Here is a 10,400-nt window from a genome sequence, read left to right on the forward strand (position 1 = left end):
TCAGAGAGTGACCCCCACCACCACCCCCTGGCCCCTCGGGGAGGAGCAGAGGGCCCCACAGGAAGTGGCCGGGCTCCCCGCACCCCTGCGGCCAGTCCAGGGGAAGGTGGTTCCACCCTGCTCCTCCGCCTCAAGTCGCCCATCCCCCTGCTCCCTTCCTTCAGGACACAGAATCACACCCCGCTCCAAACCCTGGACGACGCCCCCACCCCCCCACACACACACACATACACACTCCCACGCCCGTCTATGCCACAGGGCTGCCCCACGGGTGGCTGGGGAGACGCCGCGCGCACCCCAGGCTCTGCTCGCATCACGGCAGGTTTCCGAGTCCTAAGGAAGGGGCGCCGTCCTCCCCTTGGCACAAGGGCATCGCAGGGGTGACCCCAGGCCTGCCACCTTCGACCCCGGTCAGAGGGACCCTCCCTGTCCCCTTCTGGGGAGTCTCCCAGGAGCCCAGGGGGACGCGACCCTCCCCTTCCCTGCGATCCTGTCCGCGCGTCCAGGAGGGGGGCCGGGAGGGTCCTCCCCAGGCCGACGCCCCCAGGCCTGCCCCCTCCCCCGCACCCCGAAAGCGGTACTGTATCTCTCTCCAAGGCCTGGCCCAGCACTAAGTGCATTTACAAATCTCTGAGAATGTTTTTTTTTTATACTAAAATTGACCATTATATTCTACTGTGAGAAGTGCTGGTCGGCACTATATTGTTTTAAATGCGAAAAGAGAAAGAAACGAGGAAAACGCAGGTGGTGTCTCCGCTGTGGGGTGCTTCGTGGCGCTGGTCGTTGCTCTGGCTTGAGTCGAGGGTCCCCCACCCCCGGGGGTGGTCGGGCCGGTCACCTGCTCCCAGCCCGGCTCCCGTGGCCCAGTGACCGGGAGCTTGTCCTTCCGGCTCTTTCCCCGAGGGGTTGGAGCCGGCCCAGCTGGTGCCCGATCCCTGGCACACCCTGGCACGCTCGGTCTCCAGCTGAGCCCCGCACGGTCCTGGCACCACGAGGGAGAGCGCCAAGACGGAGGGTCTGGGCAGGACCCCTCTCCCCGGCCCACCCTCACCCGCCCCATGCCTCCGGGCCTGCAGGAGCCTCTGGGGGTCCCTGTCCAGCACTGACCCCGCCCTCAGTGCGTTCCTGCTTCTCCGAGCCCTGCTCCACCCCCATGCGAGGTCGGGGGGTGGGGGGGGCAGAGGCCCAGAGAGGGACACCAACCCACCCCGGTCGCACAGCACACTGGGGAAACTGGCAGGAGGCCATGGGCTCATCTCGGGTTTGGTTCCTGGGTCGGCCTCCCCCTCGCCCTGGCTCTTCTCCCCAGGCCTAGGGGAACTGTGGAAGTCCCTGGTCGGATGCTGACCTCACACTCCACACCCCGAAGGCCGTGGCAGGGGTGCTGGGGTCTGGATGAGGTCCCCTGCATGGAAACCCCATCCCTCCTAAACGCACACCCCGGCTTCTCACAGGTCCCAGGAGGCTGTTGGGCACTGGGCCTCGGGGTCAGTCCCAGGGGGAAGGAAGAGGGGCCTTGGGCAGATGTCCAGGGCGGTGACAGTGGGTGGCAGGGCCTGGGAGTGCCCCACTTGGCGGGTAGCGGAGGGACAGTGCTTTGATTTATTGTATATGATTTTGCCTCCCGGGCATAACTCGGGGTGGGTCCTGGGCACCCCTCCTGGCAGTACCCAGCCAGCCAAACCAGACGGGCATGCCTCAGGCCCAGGAGTGTGGAATCGGGGACCCCAAGCGTGCCACACGTGTGGGTCCCTGCCCAGGCCTCTGGGGGCCCACGGCACCCCCACGGGCACGTGAGAACCACCACAGATAAGGCCACGGGAAGGAAGGAGCAGCCACTGGGGGGATTAAGACGGAGCCCGGTTCCGGCAGGGAGCCCCAGGCCGGGTCAGGCCATCCCTGGACACCCCGTGATTCTCCGGCTTCGACCCCACCCGGGAACACACAGCTCCGCCCCCACCCCCCAGCCCCCCGCCAATCCCCGGGGCTGCCCAGCAGACCCAGCTGCTTTAGTGGACAAGGCCAGCACACCTGACTGTCCCCAGACATGCCCCCGGCAGCTCTTCCCAGGTGCTCCCAAGGTCCGTGCTGCTAATTTCAAACCACGCCCCCCCTTTCCAAACAATCCCTCTGACCCCCACAATGGGGACGGCCGAAGACAGCTGGATCCTGGGCATCATCACAAGAACCCGCAGTTTCTGAAGGCCGCTGACCCCTAGGCTCCCCACCCGGAGGCCTCAGCCCCACAGCACCATGCCGGCACGTCCCCCAGCTAGGAACGCCCAGAGAGGGCGACATCCCGCCCCACGCCACACAGGCCTGCTGCAAGGGGCTGCGTGCTGAAGTCGCTCCCTGCCCAGGGGACACCCCTGCCGGCCCCCAGCGATGTCCAGTCCGGGATCCCACCCTGGCTGCCAGCCTCCGTGCCAGGTGGCAGTGGCAAACGGGAGAAGGCCGTGGTTGAGGCTTACTCCTGGCTCTGTGCTCAGGAATCACTCTTGGCGCACCCCAGGACGCGCTGTGGGTATAAAACTCGAGGCCCGGGGCTGGGCTCTGAGGGACCCTCCCACACCCCAGGCCTGGGGCTTGCTCTCTGGTGTTTGTTCTTGTGGCCAGCAGGGCTTAAGGGCTACTCCCGGCTCTGTGCTCGGGGGTTTCTCCTAGCGGTGCTTGGGGTCGGGGATGCCAGGGATCGAACCTGGGCTGGTCACATGCAAGGCCAGCGCCCTCCCTGCTGTACGATTGCTCCGGTACTGCCACGACTGTTTTGTTTGGGTCTGACTTGGGGGACACACCTGGAGATGCTCAGGGGTTCTCCTGGCTCTGCACTCAGGGATCACCCCTAGCGGGGGCACTGTACGATGGCCCCACCCCAAGGAGCTGCCACACCTGAAACGGCACACGCTCCAAGCCTGCCCAGAGCAGGGCAGGAGGTGAAAGGTGGCCCCGGGGTTTGAGGGTCACATGATCAGGCTAATTAGCCCTGTTAGCCCCACGGCGTTTGGCTCAGCAGGAAAACAGGGGCTCCCTAGGGGTCACCTGCAGGACCACACACACACACACACACACACACACACATGCACACATGCATACACACATGTATACACACATGCATGCACACACGTACGCACACATTCACACACATGCATACGCACGCATACAAACAGGACCACACACATGCAAACACACACACGCACACACTTGTGCACACAGACGGGGTGGAGGAGCCCCTTCCCTTCTAGTTGTGGGGTCTTGTTGGTCTGAGGGTCCAACAGCCCCACTGCAACCCTCACAGGGTCTCTCAGGGAGCCCCGGGCAAACCATCGGCAGTGCGTGAGCCGCCGCTGTTTGGAACCCAGGCTGGCGGCCCCCAGCACAGAGCCCAAGTCGGGGAAACCCCCACAGGAGGAGACCCTGGGCCAGGACCAGCTCCCTGGGAGGTGCCCTGGAAGGCGAATGCTTCCTGACAAGGCCTAGCCGGCTGACCGCACGGTGGAAAACGGATCTTTGAGTCAAAAGACTCAGAAACAGCCGCCCCCGCCTTCTCCCCCAGCCCCCACCCACAAATATTCGTCTGCGTGACGGATTCTGAGAAGTCCCACAGGAAAGAAAGACCCTTCCCACCTTTTCTTTTCCTCCTTGGTCGCTGGGCCGTATCCCACAGTGCTCAGGGCTTGCCCCCGGCTCTGAGCTCAGGGATCATTCCTGGCTGGGCTGGGGGACCCTATGGGGTGCTGAGCCCAGGTGAGTCCCGTCCAGGGTCCCGGGCCAGCTCCTTCCCCGCGGTCCTACGGCTCCGGCCCCACCCAGCCACTCACTGCCTCACTTTCCTGGGCCTGGTTCTGGTTTCTCTCTAGTCCCGTCCCAGGGCTCCAACCCGGCGTCCAGAGAACCGAGTCCAGTGTTGGGGGCTGCGGCCGGAAAAAGCCTGTGAGCCCTTCCCTCTCCGGGGCGCGGCTGCCCCACGCTGGGGGTGCTGACCGCTGTGTGTGAGGCGAGTGGGGGTGGAGTCGGGAGGCGTGACCCGGCGCTGGAGGGGCTGCCCTGGGCAAGACAGGGACGCCCCAGGGACAGGAACAGAGATCCTGGGAACTAAATGAGACAAGGGAGGGACTTCCTGAGCCTCGGGGCCTTGGGACCCCACCCAGGGGGAACTGAGCCTGGCTCTGCCCCTCCAGGCACCTGCTTCCCAGCCCCCGGTGTCGCGGCAGCGCCTCCTGGTGGCCGGTGTCCAGCACCAGCTGCTCTGCCCTGCTCGGCAACTCTGGAATCTGGCGGACGCGTGCCGCGAGGTTTGTCAAATGAGGGAGGGTCAAATGGGGACTCTCCGGTGTCACCTGGAGAGGCTGAGAAGCGCTGCGGCTGGGACTAGGGGCCTGGGCTCTAGTCCCAGCTCTGTCTAACCTCTCCTCTCCTTTTGGAAGTTTGTGCTTTTTTGGCTTTGGGGACTCACTGAACGATGCTCAGGGCTTACTCCTGGCTCTGAGCTCAGGATCCCTCCTGCCGGGGCTCCAGGGCCCATATGAGATGCAGGAATCGAACCTGGGTGGGCCGTGCGTAAGGCAAGTGCCCTGCCCGCTGTGCTCTCTCTCTTTGACCCCGGAAGTCATTGCATTTTCTTACTGTGGAGGAAAGGACTTGGCACATGCTCTCGAAAGGCCCGGAACAGTGAATTTTAAAAAGCTGGAGAGACCTAGAGTGGCAGTACAGCAGAGAGGGCCCTTGTCTTGTGCACAGCTGACCCGGGTTCGATCCCCAGCATCCCCTAGGGTCCCCTGAGCCCACCAGGAGTGATCCCTGAATGCGGAGCCAGGAGTGAGCCCTGAGTACTGCTGTGTGTTGGCCAAACACACACACACACACACTATCTGGACCTCAGAGCATTGCTGGGAGTGAGCCTCGAGCACCAAGCTGGGAGCAGCCGCCCCCCCGGCAGCACTCAGTGTGACCCCCCAAACAACGCAAAACAAAAGAAACAGCAGAAAAAGTTCCTCCAAGGTGCTGGAACGCCTTCCTGTAGCCAAGGGGCCCCTGGTTCAGTCCACACAGCTCCTGACCATCATCAGAGGGACCCCTGGTGGCCGCCGACACCTCTAGGGACACACCCCCAAAAATCAGAAAAAGAATCCTGTTGCTTCTGTCCCCAGAAAGGTCCTTCTGTTGAGACTGAGCCCCCCCCTCCCAGGCTTTGTCTTATTTGGCGAGTGTGTTGGCTTTACTGGGACTCACTTTTTCCATCTGTATCAGGGCAATCCAACGCTCAACTGTGCTTGAGAGCCAGAGAGATGGCCCAATGGTTAGAGCACAGCTTTGCACCAAGAGATCCTGGTTCCATCAGCCCCACTTGCTCTGCCAAGGCAACTCCTCCAGCACCTCCAGGGGTGGCTCCTGACACCCCCAAAAGTTTGTTTTGGGGCTGGTGAGGTAGTTTAGTGGAGGAGTGTCTGCCCAAGTGTGAGGTCCTGGATTTGGTCCTTGGCACTGCACACACACACACACACACACACACACACACGTTCTAATAACTACAGGATCGGGAATCCCTGAGTGGTTCAAATCAGAGGAAAATTAAGTCTCAGCCATGAGCCCTAAGGTAGCAGGCCCCAGGGTCGTGGATTTAGCAACTCTCGGGGACAGCGAGATCCCATCTTTCTCCCCCAGCCCCGAGCGAGGCAGTTCCGGGCATCACAGCCAGCCCCGGCCCAGCAGAACAGACAGGCTCTCACCCTGTGTGGATCTTCCCGGCATCCCCTGCTCCAGCTGACGTCCCCATCTCGCGGGGCAGGGCTGCTCGGCGTTCCCTTCCTAGGCCAGGACAGAGTGAGGGACAGAGTTCCAGCGGCCAGAGCCGAGTGGGGGACTCTGATGAAATGGAAAGGAACGGGGCCACCGGCTTCGGGGGAAGACGCCGGGCCACCCCTGAGCTCTGCACAAGGCTCAAGGTGGGCGTGAGCACCCACCTCAGAGAAGCACCCAGCCGTGCCCTGACTCCCGCCTGGACCTTCTCTCTTGCGGGCACCCGGTCTCCACTGCCCAGGTCCTGCCCTCCAGTGTCCGGGCTTCCCCATCACCTCTCTTGGCTTTGTCCCCATCTCTGGGGACGAACCCAGATCTTGCCCATCATCCCCAGTAGCTCCGAAACTTCCGGGAAATTGAAAAAGTCAGAGAGTTTCAGCCCGGGGAGAATGTTCTGGAGGCCGAGCACATGCTTTGCACGGCTGCTGACCCGGGTTCAATCCTACCCTCAGTACCACTGGGAGTGACCCCCGGGCAATAAGCACTGGGTTGCCCCAAGAACAGTCAGGTTTGATCCCAAAACCAAAAAAGAAACTTTTAAAAATGTTTGAAGAGGGCTGGGGGGTCTCCTGCCCCCGCGCCTGGCTATTCCTCGCCGGGGCCCCTTGGAGGGAGCGGGTTGAGCTTTCCTCCCCGCCCCGACCAGGGCTCCAGCAGCCGAAGACCTCCAGGACCAGACACCACCATGCTGAGACCACTCTCCGCACACATGAAGGTACCGGCAGAGGGACAAAGCCACGTGGGTTCCGGGGCCGAGATCTCCAAGCCTACTCGGATCTGGGCCGAGCATCCTCCACCCAGATCCTCCAAATTCGAGTAGGCGGGGGTCACACCCACCAACTGGCCCCCTGGCGCTGTGTAATCCCATCAGCAGCCAAGACTCAGAGACTATAAAAACCAGATACCGGAAACGCGCGGCCGCATTTGCGGCCGCGCAACATCTTATTATGACATCTCATTCCTACTTTGACAAACTGGCAGGCTACCGAATGTAACCTGCCCACACGGCAGAGTCTGGCAAACTCCCCGTGGCGTACCAAATATGCCAAATACCAGTAACAATGATGGGTCTCATTCTCCTACAGAGCCTTGAATATAATCTCAGGGCTAGGATGAAGGAGACGTTACTGGGGCCTGCTCCAGGCAATCGACGAATAACAGGATGATCTGTGATCTGTGACCTGTGAAGAGGGCTGGAGAGATAGCACAGCGGGTAGGGCGTTTGCCTTGCATGCAGCCGACCTGGGTTCGATTCCCAGCATCCCATATGGTCCCCCGAGCACCACCAGGAGTAACTCCTGAGTGCAGAGCCAGGAGGAACCCCTGTGCATCGCCGGGTGTGACCCAAAAAGAAAAAAAATGTTTGAAGAGCATTTCGAAGGGCTGGAGCAATAGTTCAGCGGGTAGGGCGTTTGCCTTGCACGGGGCCGACCTGGGTTCGATCCTCAGAAGTAATTCCTGAGTACAGAACCAGGAGTAACCCCTGAGCAAAATGGCCCAGTGGTTAGAGCACAGCTTTGCACCAAGAGATTCCCAGTTCCATCAGCCCAGGTACTTGGTAGGGGTCGGTAGAACAGCGGGGAGGGTGTCTGACTTTACACAGCTGGCCCGGGTTCGATCCCCGGCACCCGATATGGTCCCCTGAGCCCCACTGGGAGTGATTCCTGAGTGCAGAGCCAGAGGTAAGTCCTGAACACCGCCCCCCTGAAAAAGAAAAAGTGCTTGGGAGTGGAGCAGCAGGACTGTGGGTGGAGGACTTGTCTTCTACGCCGGAGATCCAGGTTTGATCCGCAAATAAGCCCCGAGCACCACCAGGTGTGGCCCAGAAACAAACCAAACAACAAGAACAAAAAGGAAGCGTTTGATTCTTGGGCAAATGTTCCTGTCGAGAAGTCAAAAATGAAATAAGAACGGAATGGACCGAGACCCAGAGCGTTCGACGAGGCCGGCAAAAAAACAGCCCCATCAGAAGACCTCCGTCACTGCGCGGTATGAAAACTCACTCCCATGGCCACATGTGCCATTTGGAAATGTCAGAGCATGCACGGGGGGAGATGAACAGGCTGAAAATGGCTTTTGATTAAAAAAAAATCCTACATTCATCTAAAACAATAATAACAGCTAATAATAACAGGGCATGTAATAATGAACTATTCATAGGCATAAGAGGTAATTGTTCAATTAAGATCCCCGAGTTCCAGAGACTGTCTTTTCTGATGGGCTCCCTTTGTTTTTCCCTCCAGTCGCTCTAATTATTTCCCAGTAGTGCTTTAAACTTGGGCTGAAAAAAGCCCTCCTGTCAAATATGACATACAAGTACTTTATCATTATTAAATACACACACACATCATGAGAAGCCGGCATCCCCTCTGAAGTTGGGCGGTGCGTGCAAAGGGAGAGGGTGCTGAGTGGGGCTGGACAGCCTTAGGGACCCAGGGGAAAGGGCAGGAGATGGGCAGGGCCTTCGCTGGACAGTCCTGTCTGGGCCTCATCGCCCCAAACCCCTCGAGGACCAGGTGGTTTGACCCACGAAGGGATCTCAGGGTACAAATCCCACAGTACCAACAGCACCAACCAGCCAAGTGCCAAAGAGTCTTCACCTCTCTGAGCCCCCGTTTCCATCTTTAAAAACACAACAAGGGCTGGAGCGACAGTACAGCGGGTAGGGTGTTTGCCTTGCACGCGGCCAACCCGGGTTCAATTCCCAGCACCCCATAGGGTCCCCCGAGCACCGCCAGGAGCGATTCCTGAGTGCAGAGCCAGGAGTCAGCCCTGAGCATCGCTGGGTGTGACACAAAAAAGCAAAAATAATAATAATAATAATAATAAAAACACAACAGTTCTTGCCACGGTCTGGGGCCTGCCCAGTCTCCACTTTTTTTGTCGAGGAGAGAGGTGGAGAGGGCCACATCCGGTGATGCTCAGGGGTTACTCCTGACTCTGTGCTCAGGAATCACTCCTGAGGACTGTGCTCAGGGGACACTATGGGATGCCGGGGATCGAACCCAGGTCAGCCACGTGCCGGGCAGAGGCACCCTCCCCGCTGGACTGTCACTCTGGCCCCAGCCCCAACTTCCCCTTCTCTTTCCTGCAGCTGTTTTTCTAGTGCTTGTGTCCATTGGCTATGGCTACGAATTCAAAGTCTGCAGTTGTACCCGAACCCCCCCAAAAGTCACAACCCAGGGCGGCAGACAGGACTGTGCTCTCACGTGCCTTTGGGGGTCGCTCTGCTCTCCTCAAGTCTGGCTCGGCCTCAGCTCCCGGCCCGCGTGGTCCTCCAGGCTCATCGCTCCCCTCCCATTGCAGAAACAAGCCTCTGAGGGAGGGGCTGGGGCCACAGCACAGCGGGGAGAGCGTCTGCCTGGCAAGCAACCGACCCAGGTTCGATCCCTGGCATCTCACAGGGTCCCCCAAGAACCGCCAGGAGTGATTCCTGAGTGCAGAGCCAGGAGAAACCTCTGAGCTCACCGGGTTCGACCCAAACAGTGAAAAAAAATCAAAAACCGAGTGATTGAGTGAGTCCAGCAAGGCCCCCAGGGCTGGCCAACACTGGTCAGGCTCAGTGAACGAGAAGGTGAGGCCTGGAGTCGCCGCCGGGCAGGTGTCAGCATCCCTGTGCCCCTGGCAACGGCCTAGCCTGCGCCTCTAACTCTGCCCTTCAGAGCCTCATAGACTCGGGTTTTTCTAAATTTTTCTTTTTGGGTCACACATGGCGACGCTCAAGGGTTCCTCACGCACTCAAGAATTACTCCTGGCAGTGCTTGGGGGACCCTAGGGGATGCCAGGGATTGAACCCAGGTCAACCGCGTGCAAGGCAAACGCCATACCGCTGGACTGTCACTCCGTCCCACCTCAGGCTTTGCTTAGTGAGAGGATTGGGGGGCCCTGGGTGGCAGCAGCAGGTCTGGCGAGTGGGAGGCGCTAGGCTGGACCCCACCTCCACGTGGCCCCCTGAGCATCACCAGGAAACGGGGCCCAAGCACTGAAAGCTCCCTCTTCACTCAAAAGTGTAAATGTGCACAACATGAAGTGGGGGGCTGGGTTTGGACCACACCTACAGTGCTGGTGGTCATTCCTGGAGGTGCTCAGGGGACCGAGGGAGGTTCTGGGATTGGCCACCTGCCAGGCACGGGCCAGCCTGTAACCGGACGTGCTTGCACACGTGGTGGAGCACATGTCAGCTGTCAGCTCAGCCCCTGGCACTGTGGGGAACCACGGAGTGACTGTTCCATGTCCCTTAAGGTCCATGGGCTCATCTCAGGCATGTCCCACTCTCCGGAGGGCACAGGGACTGTCATTTTTAAGGAATTACTGTAACAGGATATTTGAGTGACTCGAAAACATTTTAAATTCCAGTACCTTGAGAGTTTTTCTTTTTTTTTTTTACTTGCAACCAGTGCCCCATCCATCAAAGACCCAGAAAAGCGTCGAGAGAGCTCCTACCCAATATTTAGCTTAAAAATAGAGGCAGAGGTAAGAGTGCCTTGCTTACAGTTACTTCATTGTGTGAAAAAAATTACGGTGCTGGGGAGACTGCCCAACAGGCTGAAGTGATGCTTTGCAGTAGGGGTCCAGGATTATTCGATCCTCAGCACCACACGGTC

Source organism: Sorex fumeus, unplaced genomic scaffold (assembly GCF_029834395.1).
Source record: "Sorex fumeus unplaced genomic scaffold, SorFum_2.1 ptg000025l, whole genome shotgun sequence".
Classification (NCBI taxonomy): Eukaryota; Metazoa; Chordata; class Mammalia; order Eulipotyphla; family Soricidae; genus Sorex; species Sorex fumeus.